The following is a 16,491-nucleotide window of genomic DNA, read 5'->3' as shown; positions in this document are numbered from 1 at the left end:
CATCCAAGGTGAGCCCGTATGTTTGGATGGGACAACATTTACACAGTACCAGTTGCAGAGTATGAATGGCACAACTAAATGGGAATGTGTAACAGCATAGATGGAAAATGTCAATGTCAAGCAAGAAGAGCAGTACTGACCTCACGTAACCGGAGCAGACATTCACATCTCTCATTCTCTGCAAGGATGACTCAATATGACATTGACATCAGTGATCCTCAGTCTTAACCAATGATATGTGTGGAAGGAAAGGGTGGATTCTGAAGTAAACAAGTATTTAGACAAGGGAGCCTTCCTAAAGTTCAAGATGCTTTGCTTGTACCGTGTTTTAATGAGAAAGGATGACACAGCTGGCAAGTGAGGCTTGATGGAGATGAGACAGAAAAAAAGACCAAAAAGCATGAAATCCCTGTCAAACAGACAAACTGACAAATTGCCAGGCAGAAATGGACGAACAGCAATTAACAATTTAAAAAAAAAAAAAAAGAAAACAAAAACACAAAAAGCAGATTCACAGGTGAAAACAAAACATACAAATAAAAAAAAAAAACATCTACCAAGTCAGACAGAGACTTCACCTCCTTATGTTTGATTCTCTAACACTGATGTACCAATTAAAAATATTACAACTAAACACGTGCATTCCGGTCAGTAATGTCAAGTCTCAGCTCCATGCAAATGAAGATGTGCTGAGGGTTGGATCATGAGGTTTGTTCCAAGGCAGAGAGCATATAAGCTTGTTACCCATGAAAATTTGGAATTTCACTCTGTGTGAAAATATTGGGAATCTATCTGAGTATACAAGTTTCTCTCCTCCGACACATTTTTCCATGAGATAAAGTAATTGAGCTCTGAGCTCTGTTTTTTGGGTTTGGGTTTTTTTTTTTTTTGGTTTTTGTTTTTAAATAGTAAACCCTATAGGTTCTTCCTATGGACATGCTTACTTTGACTGAACAGGTGAGAAAATATCTTTATTTCATTTGCAATGGAAACATGTTGTTCCTCTGGCCTCTTCAAGTTTCAAATTGGGGTTTACACGAGGTACATTTTACATTTGCTTTGGGCCCCAAAGAGGCATTTTTAATCTTGGAAAGCCTTAGCTAGAAGACTTGTGTTTCAACACCAGCTGGAACAATATCAAGTTCAAATACAATATGTAGTTCATTCTGGAAATGAAATGACTGATACAGGTCATGACTTGGACAGAAATTCATGTATATATACCCACTCACATTAAAGCTGCTTACAACATAAAAATTGCAAGGCAAAGATAATAATAGTTTTCCAATCATTTAGTTTATGTTGCAAAATGTCCTAGAAATCAGTTCTTTGTTTGTTTGTTTATTTATTTATTATATATTGTTTAAAAACTTTTGGGCTGCATCTAAATCCATATTCTTCCAGCAGTATTTTATTAACAAAGTTGAATTTGGTCTACCTTTGCCAGTACTAGCAGAACTAATAGATGTTCGTGGAAGAAGTAGCTGACAAGTAAGCCTCCCCAAAAATATTGTAGAACTGCTATCTTGTAGAGCAAGCTCCTCTGCTGATCAGATGGGAGGCTAGAATAGACATGACAACTTTTACTGTCATGACCATGAGGAGAGTGCATATGGTCCTTGTTATCCTTAAAGTGGTTGCATAGCAGTTCTTCTGATTATTGGAGTAATTAGGTTGCTTAGAAACATCAAGGGGAACTTTTAATCAGGAAACCAGTATTCTAACCAAAATATGGCTAGTGGCTTGGATACTTCAACCTTGTAGGTCACCTCTTTTTATTTTACTTATAGGTTTTATTTTTTTTTTTCTAAATCCTACATATTCATCAAAATCAAAACTTTTCTGGGAAAGCAGGGAGAAAAACACCATTCAAAGTCAGTGAGTTTCATGCCTACAGTGTCAAACTGTGCTGATGAAAAAAAAGTAAAGTGATTGAGTCATTCCCAATGGAAAAACTGGTGCAAACTTTGTGCAAGAGTGGTGGGTTCAAATTAGTAAGGTTTTCTACAACCATTTAAATGGTACTCTTCTGAGCTCCTAGTTACAACTTGAATAATTCTTACACAGAGCTGTAATTCAGCAACTGACATTTCCTCTTGTTTAAACAATGATACCAAAGTGGTTTAAACCAGTAGTTTACTGAGATCAAAAGGAAAACACAGTAATATAGCAGCTCAGAGAAATAAGAATTTAATGACAGCATGCAAAGCTACCATTCTCTGCACCAACTTACCAGTACTCTCCCCTCAGTCAAGATATAAAGATATAAAATACTGCTGTATTTTTATTGGTCTCACACCTAGTTCATTGCCCAGATTGGCCTCATACCCTTTGGTGCAGAGAATTTTATTGGGCTCCATAGACAATTTCTGTGATCCAAATTAATTGACATACAATGGTAGCCAGTCTGCTCTGCTCTGGACTGCTGTGTCCTGTGGGCCACAGGTCATCACCTGGACCTTGAACACATTTCCCATCTACCCCCTCAGGCTTTCAGATGTTGTTTCCAGTAGAATTAAATACAAACAAGGACCTTAGTAAGTCCTCTGTGTAAAAGAGAAACCCTTCCCTAGTAAAATGTTATTTTGTTCCTCATTTTTCTCTTATTTTCATTCTCTTTTGGCTTTTCCCAGGAGCCATCTGCAGTGGGCAGGGGGACTTCTCCACCCTGGGCATGTTTGCCTGTTTGCTTTCAAACATGAATGCCAATATTATATTCACTTCAACACTAGAACTTCACAGCTTATTTTTAAACAGGAAATTTATAAACTGTTACATAAGTGACATGCAAAAGAGGCCTAGCCCATCCAATTAATTCCCTCATTTTTTTTTTTCTTTTTCAAAAGCAGATGCAGACAGAGCATTCCCTGGTTTGCCAGGTGCTTCCATACCTCTCCAGGCATTCCAGGCTGCTTTTTTTTCCTACTTTTATGTCAGGTGTTAAGAATAAGCTCATCCACTTTCATGGCTTCAGAATACTGGATTTACAGCAATTTATAATAGCTCTAGTATCTCTAAAATAAATAGTTAGTATGTAGTAAGATAGACAAATGATTCCATGCATTCCTGTCTGTTATGTGACAGGGACAGAGACCAGAGGCAGGAAAAACACATGGATGAGAACTGGCTCCCATGTAGCAGATAACCAACCTGAGTAATCCACCATGTCCCCCATGAAGTAGCTCCTAATAAGAGAAAAAAATCCCTCAGTTCTGGCAAAGATTAATACTTCTTAACCTACTTTACATAGTGAGGGTAAAAAAAAAAAAAGAGTGTTTGAAGTTCCAATCAAATAAACAGTCCCCAGCCTGATGCACTGAAGTAGTAGGCTGAATACAAGGATTACAAGGGAGACAGAGAAAGTCCAGGTTTCCCTTGGCAGCTGCCTTAGTGGTTACCTACGTGATCATGTTTTCCAATACAGAATCAAAACAGTTTCTAGCAGCAACTAGTTGTAAACATTCAGGATTTTGGAGGTAATGAACTCACTCTCCAACTAACAAACAATAGAGTCATCATGTACTACAATTTCAGCCCTGTAAATCTAACACCAGTGGATATCAGTGAGCTGCTACAATGCAAACACCTCAAACAGGGCTAGTGTTTTCTTCAGAAAACAAACACAAACAGATGGGATTTGTTGTCAGAATAGGATGAGGATTGTAAATGAATGAGGTCATTCACAATTATGCTGCTCCTGTAGGATCAGACCCTTGCCAGTTGCTGGGAAAAGCATTTAGTTTTTTAACAGGTAAACATAAAATATTAGCCTTCCTCCATTTACAAGGAAAGAGTATGCAGAGTCATTTAATAAGATTCATGTGGACAGCTTTTCAAATCTATTTGGGAAATCTTTCTTTCTCTACAATAAATTTACATAATAATTGTAATCCTATTGCAAATGAGAGGTAAATACAAATCTGTTGCAACACAACTTCTATCTCCGTTCACCTTCAAAACGCTTGTCAGGAAATTGAGCCTTTTTACACATGGAAACAGTGAAGCATGGGAAAGCAAAGGGACCTCCCCAGGAAATGCTGATATCACCAGCTGGTGATATCAGCAGCCAAAGCAGACTCCCACTTCTGAGGTATTGCTCTGCCTATTTACCATGTTACACTGAGGAAGTCTTTTGGTAGCTTACAGCTAAAGACTCTGGGAAGAAGCAAGAATACTGGTTCTTAGGGATTTTCCCTTAACCAAAGGCATAAAAAATTAAAAAGAAAATCAAAATAAATATAGAGGTAAAAAAGCATCTTGTAGAAAAGACAATAAATCAGTCTGCAATAAGCTTGAGGAGATTCATGCTCTGTGAATCTAACAAAGAGTATGTTTCAGTTTCACCTTTCCATACAGTCCACTTTGCTATTTTTTCTTTGTTTCTTAAATGTTTTCTATAACAAAAAGTCCTTGTTTTCAAACAGAAGCACTGGTTTGGAGGCCAAACAAGTCTGGTGTTTTTTTATTAAAAAAAAAACCTGTATGAATAAGAGACAAAAAAGCTTCAGTCCCAAAGAGCTTACAGTCAGCCAAGATCCTCTTCGCAGACATATATCTTTTATGATCAGCTACCTGGACAGATTTTGCAAACTACCTGCTTTGAAAATTAGGCCAAAAATATCTGGATTTTCTTTATCTGGTTTAATGTATGAATCAGTAGAGATTCAAGTGAGCAAATATTTTCTTCTAGAGCTGTGTGCCTCTCTTTCTCCCTATGACTGCTGAGTGACCCTAGGTGACTGTTCCTACCTCTGATGTCCCATACATACCTAACTGCAGGTGAGGTATACCTGGGCCAAAATGTCCAAATTAGATGGACCTGTCTGACTTCATCAGATGTTCATGCAAGTAACTTCAACAGAGTCACTTTTGTGTGAACAAGATCAAATTGAGCTTTTAAGGGAGAGTATTCAGTGTATTTGGTTCACTCAGCTGAGATTTTCTTCAGGATAGTCAATTACTCTCTCACACTTTATGTGGAGATTCATCTACCATAAAAAGATTTATAGGCTAGTAACATCATGTAATTCAGATGCAAGAATGACTGTTTATGAAGGTTAGTCTGTCTGTCCAGGCACTCTGCTGTGAAGGCCTGTAAAACCACTTGTTTTTCCAGGAAGGGCAATGCTGAACTCCTCCCATGCCTCTTGGAAACTCACATAACATACTTCATATGGGTGCAGCACATTCTCCCATCCCACTCTGTATCTGGCTGCATCTGTGATAGCCTCTCTTCATCCTTCCTCACTTCCAAATATGTGCAAAAGTACAGTTGGAGTGAACACAGCAATCAGCCCTTTTTAAGGAATGCTGAAAAACGAATGTTTCTAAATAATCCTTTTATTTCAAAAATCGTACAGAGAAAAGAAGTCATTAAAAAAATACTTGTCATGTGGATTGAAAGGAAGCAGAGAACAATAGCAACTTTTGTCAAATGATTCATCCATGAAATAGCACCTTATCTGCCTGTGACTGATAATGCCATCAGATTTACAGATGACAAAGAAGGTTAGGTGGAGGGCTAGCTGTTGGCTTATCAACATCTTGAAATCAGTACTCTGTCATGTCAAGAGCCATGGGCTCTGGCTGGGAGTGGAAAAGACAAGGCAGAAGAGATAGACAGCAGTCAGGACAACACTAACTGCTTACTGCTTCCAGAGAGAGGATATCTATCACTGTCTATCACTACCCCTTGTCTACCAAACCCTAAATACCGACATTTCAAAAAATGAGGAACCAAAAAAGATGTTAAAATGCATTCTTCCTCTTACATAAAGAATTTAAGAAAAAAAGAATAAATCATAAATTCACCAAAACAAGCCATTTAAATAGAACTTTTCCAGAGAAATGTGAAGGGACATTCACAGAGCTGCTGATGGCAGGTGGACCTCTCCCTTCTGTCTTACAGCACCAAATGAACAGGATCCATCTGGTCCTCAGATCACATCTACGGCTCTGAATTCTGTATTACAATTTCTGAGAACTGAGAATGCACATAACTAGGAGAGTTCAGAGCTCTTTTTGCCCATTTATCCCAGGAATACATCACTCTTGGATCTTTTTCCACTGTGATAGAAAGAAAATAATGCATTGAAAGAAGATATTAGATTTATTTAATACATGGCACACATAAGGGCAATGACACCATAACTCATTAAATATAAATTCTACAGTGAGCTGTAAAGGTTATTCCCTAAAGATATGTCCTATATATTATGTGTAACTCCTTAGTCAGCAACTTCTGAAATCTCAGCATTTTCTCATAGAGCACTGCAAAAATTCAGAGCTAGACTTAGGCAAGTAGGAAGAGGAGAATTAGTTGATGAAAGTTTGGTAGTAAATGTCATTCTGACATACATGGTTAACAAATAGTAACGGTGTATCTTGTCCCTTTGTCTGAATTTTTTTAACATCTCATTTTCTGCTTTATTTTGCAGTGACAAAACATTGCCATTCAGTAAATTATAATGTCATGATTTCTATGTGTGTGTTTTTCTTCATGCACGTGTGTGTACTTTTTACTGTTAACCGAGATCCATTTGTAGGCAGTGTGGAACAGCCACTCAGCTGTGAGAACCACAATTATTCCAATCCTGCAGAAAATGCAGGGTCTCTATTACTGTCGTGCAGGCTGAGCCACATACACAAAGTGCAGTACTGGTGTCTCATCACTTTGCTTTTTAATTCGCTAGAAAAGAGTCATACATTTGTTATCCAATCTGACTCTTGGGCAAAGGCTTTGCACTCTGGACAACATGTATCTATTCATATGCACTACACATTCAGAAGAAACTTATGTCATATTGGTGTTATGGCAGATCTGTTATTGGATTACCCTCTGATTCAGTGCATTTGGAAGAATATAAAAGCACAGTATTGTCAGAAATCCTGACAACTGTATCAATTTTAAATTATGGAAACATATGGAGGGCAAATCATTTACTATGGACACAGTCTAGTGTTCAAAAATATTGAATTATGTGACAGGATGTGGAGCAAAGTGTATGATCAGCAATTTATTCTGCTTCAGGTATATAGTCATTCTCATCTTCTCATAACACAGTTGAGGTTGTATTTCAAATCTTCTGTCAAAACTGAGAAATATCATGGTTCTTTTGCCTTGGAACATACTTAGAAGTGTCCTTCTTAGAAGTTTCCTTCCAACTGCTCAGTTAAAAACTTAGATAAATAGTAGATTTTGTTACAAATGTAAGTTTATGTGATCAAAATATTGAAGAAAAAGAAAGAAATTTGATAAGTATCGATTGCATGCTATCCTTTACAGTTTCCTATCATTTACTGTACTGGTGTATCTTTTCTGTCAGAAATGCATAATGAACTTTACGGTTACATTTTAACTTCTAAATAAATATAATTCTATGAGAATCTGAGGAAGTTTCATTATCCATGAAGAGATTTCCTTTCCCCAACTTGATTTATTTCTTTATTTTTTATTTTGTTGACAGTCAAGTTGTGAATGATCAATTGCAGAACTTTTAGCTCAATTACACCATCAGATAATAAGTATATCTTCAGGTCTCTGTAGCTAATTTTTACACAAAAGATGCTTAAATTGATACTCTTGTGCAAGTTAACATGCACTGAAATTTCTGCCATTGGGAAGAACATCAATCAAAACAAGAAGATCCATGGAGAAAGCAAGCAAAAATGGTAGATAATAAGTGTTGACTTGAGAAAATGTAAGTCATGTAAAGGAAACTTCTGCCTTACTAAGCACACTGTTTCTATTTCGACTGCTACCATTAGAAAAAAATCCTTCTTAAAAAGAGTGGTGAGGCATTGGAACAGGCAACCCAGGGAAGCAGTGACATCACCATCCCTGGGGCTTTTCAAGAAAAGGGTAGACATTACTCTGAGTTTTGTGGTTTAGTGGGCATGGTGGTGATGGGTTGATGGATGGACTCAATGATCTTAGAGGTCTTATTCAACCTTAATGATTACCTGATTTTAAGATTTGACAAGTAAGCAATTTTTCCTATTTCATATGTCCTTGAAAATAATGGGTTGCATACGGTTTCTAAATCAGACACTCAGAAGAGCATAGTTTGTAGATATAAAATGACTATGAGAATTTACATGTGGACAAATATGTAAAAGTCAAATCCACAAGAAAAGAGGTAGCTTTTCCTTATCTTTCTTAGAGCAATGCTGCCAGTAATTCTCAAAATCTGGAATGACAATTATTATTCAATTAAAATGCAGAATAAACAGATTTGCAAATTTTCTTTAGACAATGCATAAATTATTAAAAATCTCAAACTGCAGTATAGCTCACCAGATATGTATGTAGCACTTACATGAAAATACCCTTCCATGAATGAGATTAGAAACAATTGCACCTGTAAAGTAAGAGGTCTTTCTTTGGAGCAATGTTAACTAACTTCTAAGCCATGCAAGCTTTTTCTTTACTCTTTGCAGAAATTGTTCTCTGTGTCCCTGGTTTCCCTTGAGTGAATAGCTGTCACTACTTGCTTCGGCTCTAAATCCCTGCTTTAAAGTGACACCTAACAGAGAAGGTGTTGCAGAAGTATAGTATAAATCCATGAACACTGGAGTCCTGTGGAGTGACAGTTCATTGTTGCGGTGTGGTATAGAACAGATCACCTAAATCTCGGGCAAAAGTAGTATGAATGTCTCATCAACTTTCTACCAGAAGCACACAGGGGGAAAAAAAAAAAAAAAGTAAGAAGAGAAAATTTTTGTGAATGACTGTAATGTGATGGATACTTCCTGCAAGTTCACATGGTCTGTAAAAAAACCCAAACCTTTACTACTTCCTAAAACAACCACATCATTAAGTATACATAGTGAAACCAAATTAAATAATTTAAAAAGAAAAACAAAATCTTTTGCAATTAACTAAGTCTAGGACAAAAATACCATCTCAGTGGAAGAGCAAGCTTGTATTTTGAAGAAAAGGAAGGAGGGGAGGAAGAGAGGAAGAGGGAGAGAGAAGAAGGAAGGAAGGAAGGAAGGAAGGAAGGAAGGAAGGAAGGAAGGAAGGAAGGAAGGAAGGAAGGAAGGAAGGAAGGAAGGAAGGAAGGAAGGAAGGAAGGAAGGAAGGAAGGAAGGAAGGAAGGAAGGAAGGAAGGAAGGAAGGAAGGAAGGAAGGAAGGAAGGAAGGAAGGAAGGAAGGAAGGAAAGAAAGAAAGAAAGAAAGAAAGAAAGAAAGAAAGAAAGAAAGAAAGAAAGAAAGAAAGAAAGAAAGAAAGAAAGAAAGAAAGAAAGAAAGAAAGAAAGAAAGAAAGAAAGAAAGAAAGAAAGAAAGAAAGAAAGGTGAAGAAGCATCTGCTAAGTTTACACTGTTATTGAACAGAATGTTCTTCAACAAAAATCTTAAACAACAAGTGTAATAAACACTATAAACTGCTTATCATCTTTAAACAAATACAAGAAAACTTCAGCAGTCTCAGAAATCACTAATGTTCTTCCAGTTTTTTTCTTTTTTAAAGCATAATAGACATTTATTAGCTGCAGGTTGGTTCTATGTGGAATTAGAAAATGGTAAGTTAAGCTTTAACAAAAAATTAAAGGTTATAAGTGAGGACAGTTAGCATGAATGTTTGTAGAAGTTCTATTTGATTAATTAATCTTGTTTTTTTTTTTTCTTGAAATGTCATAAATGTAGATAGGAAAATGTAACTATGTTGACATTGTATTCTTGGATTTTTTCTGACTCATTTGAATTATTATCTGAACATTAAATTTAAAAAACATTTGCATGAAATGGCACTAGCAGAGCAGAATTTCAGAGACTAAAAACTGGCTAAGAAGTCTCAAAAAACAGTTAATGCTATGAATAGGTTTTCTTCTTACAGAATTTCACAGAAATTATTTTTTGACCCTGTTCCTTTTTTGTCAGTGACATAAAGAGGGATAAATTATCTCTTCTGGGCTCCACAGAAGATGTAATGTTTGATAGGACAATCATTAATTAGGCAGACAAATCACTGTAAAAGAATAATCTGAATTATATGCCTAAAAAAAAATCACAAAAGAAAAAATGTGCTTTAATTGTAACAATTTTATTACAGAAAGTAGTGGTCTCATCGTGTCTTTAAGTGTTTATTTTATCTGTTTTTATGGATTCCATTCCATTTATGCAGAAAATCCTTCAAGCCTGTGAATACAATTGTTTTGGCTGGATTATCGTGGCAGTCTCTTCTGGTTTGGAAATACCTGATTGTGGAAAACTCTGAATCACTCTATTTTGGGAGCTGAAGAGAAGGTTAAAACTTCTGTATTGCCTTTTATGCTGCCATATTTCCTGAAGTTTTGTGTCATGAAAAGGCCCGTATCTTGTGTGACCCTATATCCTATATATATATCCTATATATATATATATTCTGATATATTTTGATTTGTCTCATGAATGATTAATTCATCATTGTGATGTGTCTCATGAATGATTAATAGTTGGCCTTACAGACTGCAGAGAAGAGCTGGAGAAAGGATACGCAAGAGCCTGGAATAACTTCACTCTTAGATGTCAGGATCCATACTGTCACAGAACCAACTGATCACCGAAGCTCAGGTTAGGAATCAATATCCATATTTCTAAATGCAAAGGTATGTGGGAACAGCAAAACTAGCATTTCTATTTAAGATGTAACAGGTATCATCAAGATGCATCCAATATAGTTACTTGTAGTTTCTGGCAGAAGCCTAAACCAGTGTTGGGATCTTGGCCCAGTCTGCAGGCTAAGAGCCTTAGGTCTGAGGGAAGCTAGCATGCTTCACAGGACGTTCCCCAGGTGGGTGTATAGTGGCCATCAGACAATTTCAACTGTTCTTTCTGATCTCAAATGCTGCTAAACTATTCCACCACATGCTCCACCCATTTGGGGTTTCAGATTTACTTTAGACCTTAACTCCTGTTTAAGATTGTTTAAGACAATGGCTGATTGATTGTTCAAAGAATATCCCACCAAAAATTAGGCAGAAAAAGGCTTAGATTCAGCTTGTTTTCAGAAACCTCTGTACTTTGTAAAAGAAAAGAGGAAAGGAACAGAAAATATTTTCCTACTGAAATCTCTTTCAGATAATTTATTTGTATGTAGTAATAGTAGATAAAAAATTCAGGCAGAAGCACGGCTTTGAAGTTGGCAGCATTTCTTGCATTTCAGTATTTTTTCCCTAGCAGTATCAGAGACTTTGATTTGTAAGGTACACAACAAAGCTATAATCACTCAGATTCAGATTAAACAGAATAAAAACACAGGCATTGTTGTGTGAAACTGGTAGATTGTCCAGGCTTTTGCTTTTGTATCATCCAGAATCGGTCACCAGGGATACAAAATTATAAAACTCTAAATCCTGCAACCAATCACTGTGTATTTTAAGGGGGTGTTGGTTTCACATGCTAAAGTGTGTGCACCAGTTTATAGCATCTAAGAAAAGCTCCTTTCTGCTTGCCATAAACTGAGCTAACTCAAGTAACTCACAGTAAGGTGGTTGTTTTAAGCGGAATTCTCCATGTGTGGCATCTTGCTCAATATCTGCTTGTATTTCACTTCTTTTCTGAGGTTCTTGTGTACGTTGCTGTGTTGAATTCATATTTAATTTTAAAACAAGAAAGAGTTTAAATTTAGAAGTTCATCTGATTTGTACAGAGAGCCACAAAAAAAAAAAAAGTTATTTTCCAGTTTGTGCACAGAGAGTTATGTGTATATCACATGCCAGTTTTTGTCCTAAATCTTCAGCTTGTGATTTTTACTAGAAACTTTCAGTTAACTGTTCTTCATAACCATGCCTAAGGGTGCTTTGAGGTCAGCTTTCTCTAAGATCTTCTATTCGCCACATTGCACAAAGTTAATTTTTCACGTGTTATGATTGCATGCAGCTTTTGTTCCTGATAGAATCGAAAACCAGCATTTTTATAGAGCAAAATTAAAATGCAGAATAAAATGTTTATTCTAACATTTGTGCAATAACCACCATCTATTTTATAAAAATAAAGAATCACATTATATATATAATAGTTTAAGATTTGATTTAGTCTTGTAAAAGATATGTAAAGTGTGCATTCAGTCATATTTTAGCTGGCAAAGCCAGTTAAGCAACAGATTATAAACATTTTGGATTTTATATAATCACACTGCACTTCTGTGTCATTTTTTATGTGATTTTTAGTGACATCAGCCTAACAGCATTACAGCTCATCCAGGCAGTGCATCACTTCTGACAGTCAAATGGCTTGACCTTAACTTAATGAAGTATCAGCATCCTAAACTCTGATTAAACCAACCCTTCCAGAGGACATCACAACATATATTTTCTGACAGAATTTAAAAACATACTGCACAAATTTCCCATACATACATTCAGAAAACCAACTATATAGGGTTTAGTTTTATTGCAACATTCTTTCATTCCCAAACTTGACTATTTTCTGACAAGAATTTTCTGTCATTGCGGAAAATGGGTGTGACACAGCACAATCAGCAGCATCTAAGCAGTGAATGCACTCACCTGGTTTATCAACAGCAGCAATCAGAACATTGCTTCCCATTTCTGTCACCTTTCTGTCCATCTGAACACTGTGATTTCACTTGTTCTGTTTGTCTCAGATTGCCATTATATACACTGACTGACTTTTCCAGAACCAATTCATTTACCTTTTTTTTTTTTTTTTTCTTCATTACGCATCTTGGAATCTTGTCTTACCAATTGCTTAGTTTCATTATTGTGATACTTTCTGTTTTTTCCAGATTTCTTCTGAAAATACTTGATTTAATTCAAAACACTTTTTCCGGCTGAAGCTCCCAGGGATCTGCATGATCATCAACCTTAGGGCAATCCCTCCTGAGATGATGGAACAAATAGTTCTGAAAAACAGTTTCAGTCACATGAAGGACAAGAAAGTGATTGGGATTAGTCAGCATGTGTTCACCAAGCTGAACTCATGCTTGACCAACCTGATAATGCTCCACTATGAAATGAGTACAGGGCAATATATAAATATTTGAAAAGAAGTTGAAAAGGAGAAAGAACCAAGCTCTTTGCAGCAGTGAGCAGAGGCAGAACAGGAGGTAATGCGTACAAGCTGAAACTCAAGAGGTTACATTTGAACAACTGGAAGCACTTCTTTACTGCGCAGGTGAGAGAGCACTGGAAAAGATTGCACTAAGGAGTTGTGTAGTCTCCCTCCCTGGAGATATTCAAAAGCTGTCTGGACATGATTCATGACAGGTGATTCTGTGTTGCCCTGCTCAAGTTGGATTTGGGCAAGATGACCTTCAGAGGTCCTTTCCAATCTCCGTCTTTCTAAGAGTCTGTGAAATACTGTCTTAAACAGTGCAGCCTGGCACATTTCCCCAATTCTAACTGCAATGGCTTTCCTCTGAATGGCAGCACAACCAACTGGTGAGTCAACTAATCCCTTCAGTTTTGCTATTTCAATCATCTACAAACTTGTTGAGGGTGCACCTTGTACTATCATCAAGGTCAATCAATAATGCAGATGTGAAATACTATGGTACATGTTATTTACTCTGGGGTACATTTTAGTGATGTGCTTTCAGGTAGCTATCATGGTGCTGATCACAATCTTGAATTCAGACAGTTTTCAGTTTTTCTCATTGTCCACTCTTCTAATTTGTATTTCATCACTTTGTCTATGAGAATATTTTGGGAGGCAGCACCAAAAACCTTACTAAAATCAAGATAACTAACATTCATTGCTATCCCTAAACTGTCAAGGCTATCAGGTTGGTGAAATAGTTTCCCCTTTGTAATTCCATACTGGCTATTTCCTAATAAAATTAAAACATGTGTATAAATAAATAAATTGCATATGTGAGACAAAGACAAACAAACAAACAACAACAAACAACAAGCAATAACTTTTCCTCCTCTTTAACTCGGTTTGCATTTTGTAATATAAGAAACAAAAGAAATCAAAATTCCTTTTGTGGAGCTTCTTAAGTAGGACCACACATGACTTCTTGCTCAAAGTGAAGGAATGAAGATTTTATTCACTGGGAATTAAGGCCGCTATCAAACAACGAATTCCTTAGTGAATGTGGAGACAGGATTTTTCTAAATTTTTTTAAAAGACAAAATATGTAAATGTACTATGTACAAAATGTACTAATTACAAATTCAGTCATTTTAAGTTGTCTGTCAGTCAGTTTGTCTGAGTCAGTCTAAATTCAGATATGATCAAGGATATTATCTGTTTTCCACAGAATAGTCGCTTGTTGATAGATACTGCCGGGAAAGATGAACTCAAATTCAACAGTTTAGCTTTCAGGATAAAACTATGTATCACCTTCAAATTCTAGGCCTCTGAGACAGATTATTAGGTATGAGATGAGGCTGGAAAATTCTTGGCCTTTGTAAAGGATTTAAAACAAACATTTTTGCATGGCCAATGCACATTACTGTTTAGTGCTACTGACTTCACTGGAAGCATTAGTACGAAGAGAGCTTTGCAGGGTAGAGTTTTAATAATCTCTGCCAGCAGATAGGTCTTTCTCTTGTGGGTAGAAGTCTACTCGTTGATAAGTTATGTTATGAACAATATTGTGCTCTGTTTCTACTCTCTCTTTCTGCATATGCAACTGGCTTTGTAAAATAAATGATCAGAAGTAGACTGTACCATAAGAAGTGGCTGTGTCCAGGTTTGTTTGATTTTACTTGCAGAACATTAATGTGAGAAAGCAGCAGCTTCAGCTTAGCTGTCCTGATTTCTATAGAACTCTAGCCATTATTGAAAGTGGACTCACTACTTTCTTGAGGCATACGCCTGAATAATCAGAAGATCTGTGCATCAGAGTGGAATTAAAGAAGGAAAAGAGTCATATTAAAAATAGTTCATGGGCTAGGGAGAAAATATTTTTTTCCTTCTCTTACAGTCATGGATACAAGTGTATTTTTTGCCTTTACTAGAGGTGAAACATGAAACCAGTGCTAATGTGAACAGTCCTATCACAGAGATGAAGATTTTTGGTTTCCACCTCCGTGTTTCTCATCTTCTGGGATACTGATGTAAAAAGCATGTCTAAATCAGGTTCTTTAACTTTTACCAAAGAATGACATTATTCTGTGAGCTCCAGAAAGTCTGCAAGTACAGGAAATGTCAGGTCATCTTGTTATTAAAATAAAACAAAAATCAGTATGTCTGAAAGTAGCTTAAAAATAGAAAAAGATTTCTACATAATTACAAACTTTAAAACCGACAAAACATTTTTTCATTTTAATTAACCTTTCTCCTGCCCTGGCTTCTGAAAATATCCCATCTGAGACCTCAGTCGTCTGTCTAAATAGAAGCAAATTATACCTACATCCTACAATTTCACAATATGGAGGTCACTTTCTATGAAAAAGTACTGAACCACCGCACAACATTACAAAATGTTTTGCTGGCAAGGAATACCTTATGCACAGTATTTTTTGGAAAATAGCTTGAAGCTTGAGGTAACCAAAATATTCACTGATAAAAATCTTAATACTGACTCTCAAATGACTGAATTGAATATGAATTTGATCTCTAAACTGTTCAAGGTCTTAACCTTGTCTATCACCAGTTTAAAAAAAAAAATCCTAGTTAAGTTCTCTGAATATTATTATTCAGAATGCAACAGAAGTTCATGAGAAGGTGCAACAACAGACAATTTTATATTCTTTCCAGTATTACTTGAATTAAAATTTTGGCTTATACATTTGATTTTGTTTCCCTATTTTTTTGGTTGATTTTACAAAGGACTAATAAAAAGAAAATAAACCAGAAAACAGTAAACTGTGAGAAGAAAAACGACGTACTTTTAGATATTTTTATGTACTGTAAATCACAGCTGGAGAAAATAATTAGAATATTAGTTTTAAATATTATCTCTCTGCATAAATGCATGATTTGTTTACAATTTTACAGTAAGTATTTTGTCCAACTTTTCAATAGGTTTGTGATTAAATTCTTTAATGCAGTATCACCCAGTGACTCCAGCTAATCCTGTATCTTCTTGTGGTACACTCTGTACAGACATGCTGGTGTGTTTAGTGTCATGGACAAAAGGGAAGGGCAGAAGATAATGATCTTGATTTCCAGAATCGGCCTCTTGTTTGTGTACCAGCATCATTGTGTAGCCGCAAGGTGGAAGGAGATGGTCCAGTAAGTACTTTCAAGTCAAAGGTGAACTCGGTGTAACACTCATAAAAAGAGCTGGTGGGAGCAGGTGCATCCTGCATGAACAATTTGTTTCCATTATTCCTAAAAGCTCAACTCTACTTTCTTGTATAATGAAGAGCTGGCTGTTTACCTCTTTCACTATATTGTTCTTGCCTCAAATAATGTCCCACAAGCACACAGGAGATCACTACTACTGCTGTAAACTATTATTTCATAGTTGTCATCCCATTTCCAGTTGTTGTTCCTGCTCTGATACATAAACACGGCCAGCACCCTCGAACCTCTCATGTCTACAGATCACAACTGAACAGGAAAAATAACATCACTCCTGCTTGCTGAAC

This window comes from Lagopus muta, chromosome 1 (assembly GCF_023343835.1).
Source record: "Lagopus muta isolate bLagMut1 chromosome 1, bLagMut1 primary, whole genome shotgun sequence".
NCBI classification, from domain to species: Eukaryota; Metazoa; Chordata; class Aves; order Galliformes; family Phasianidae; genus Lagopus; species Lagopus muta.
The sequence above is the reverse complement of the archived record's forward strand: the minus strand, read 5'-3'. Positions refer to the sequence as shown.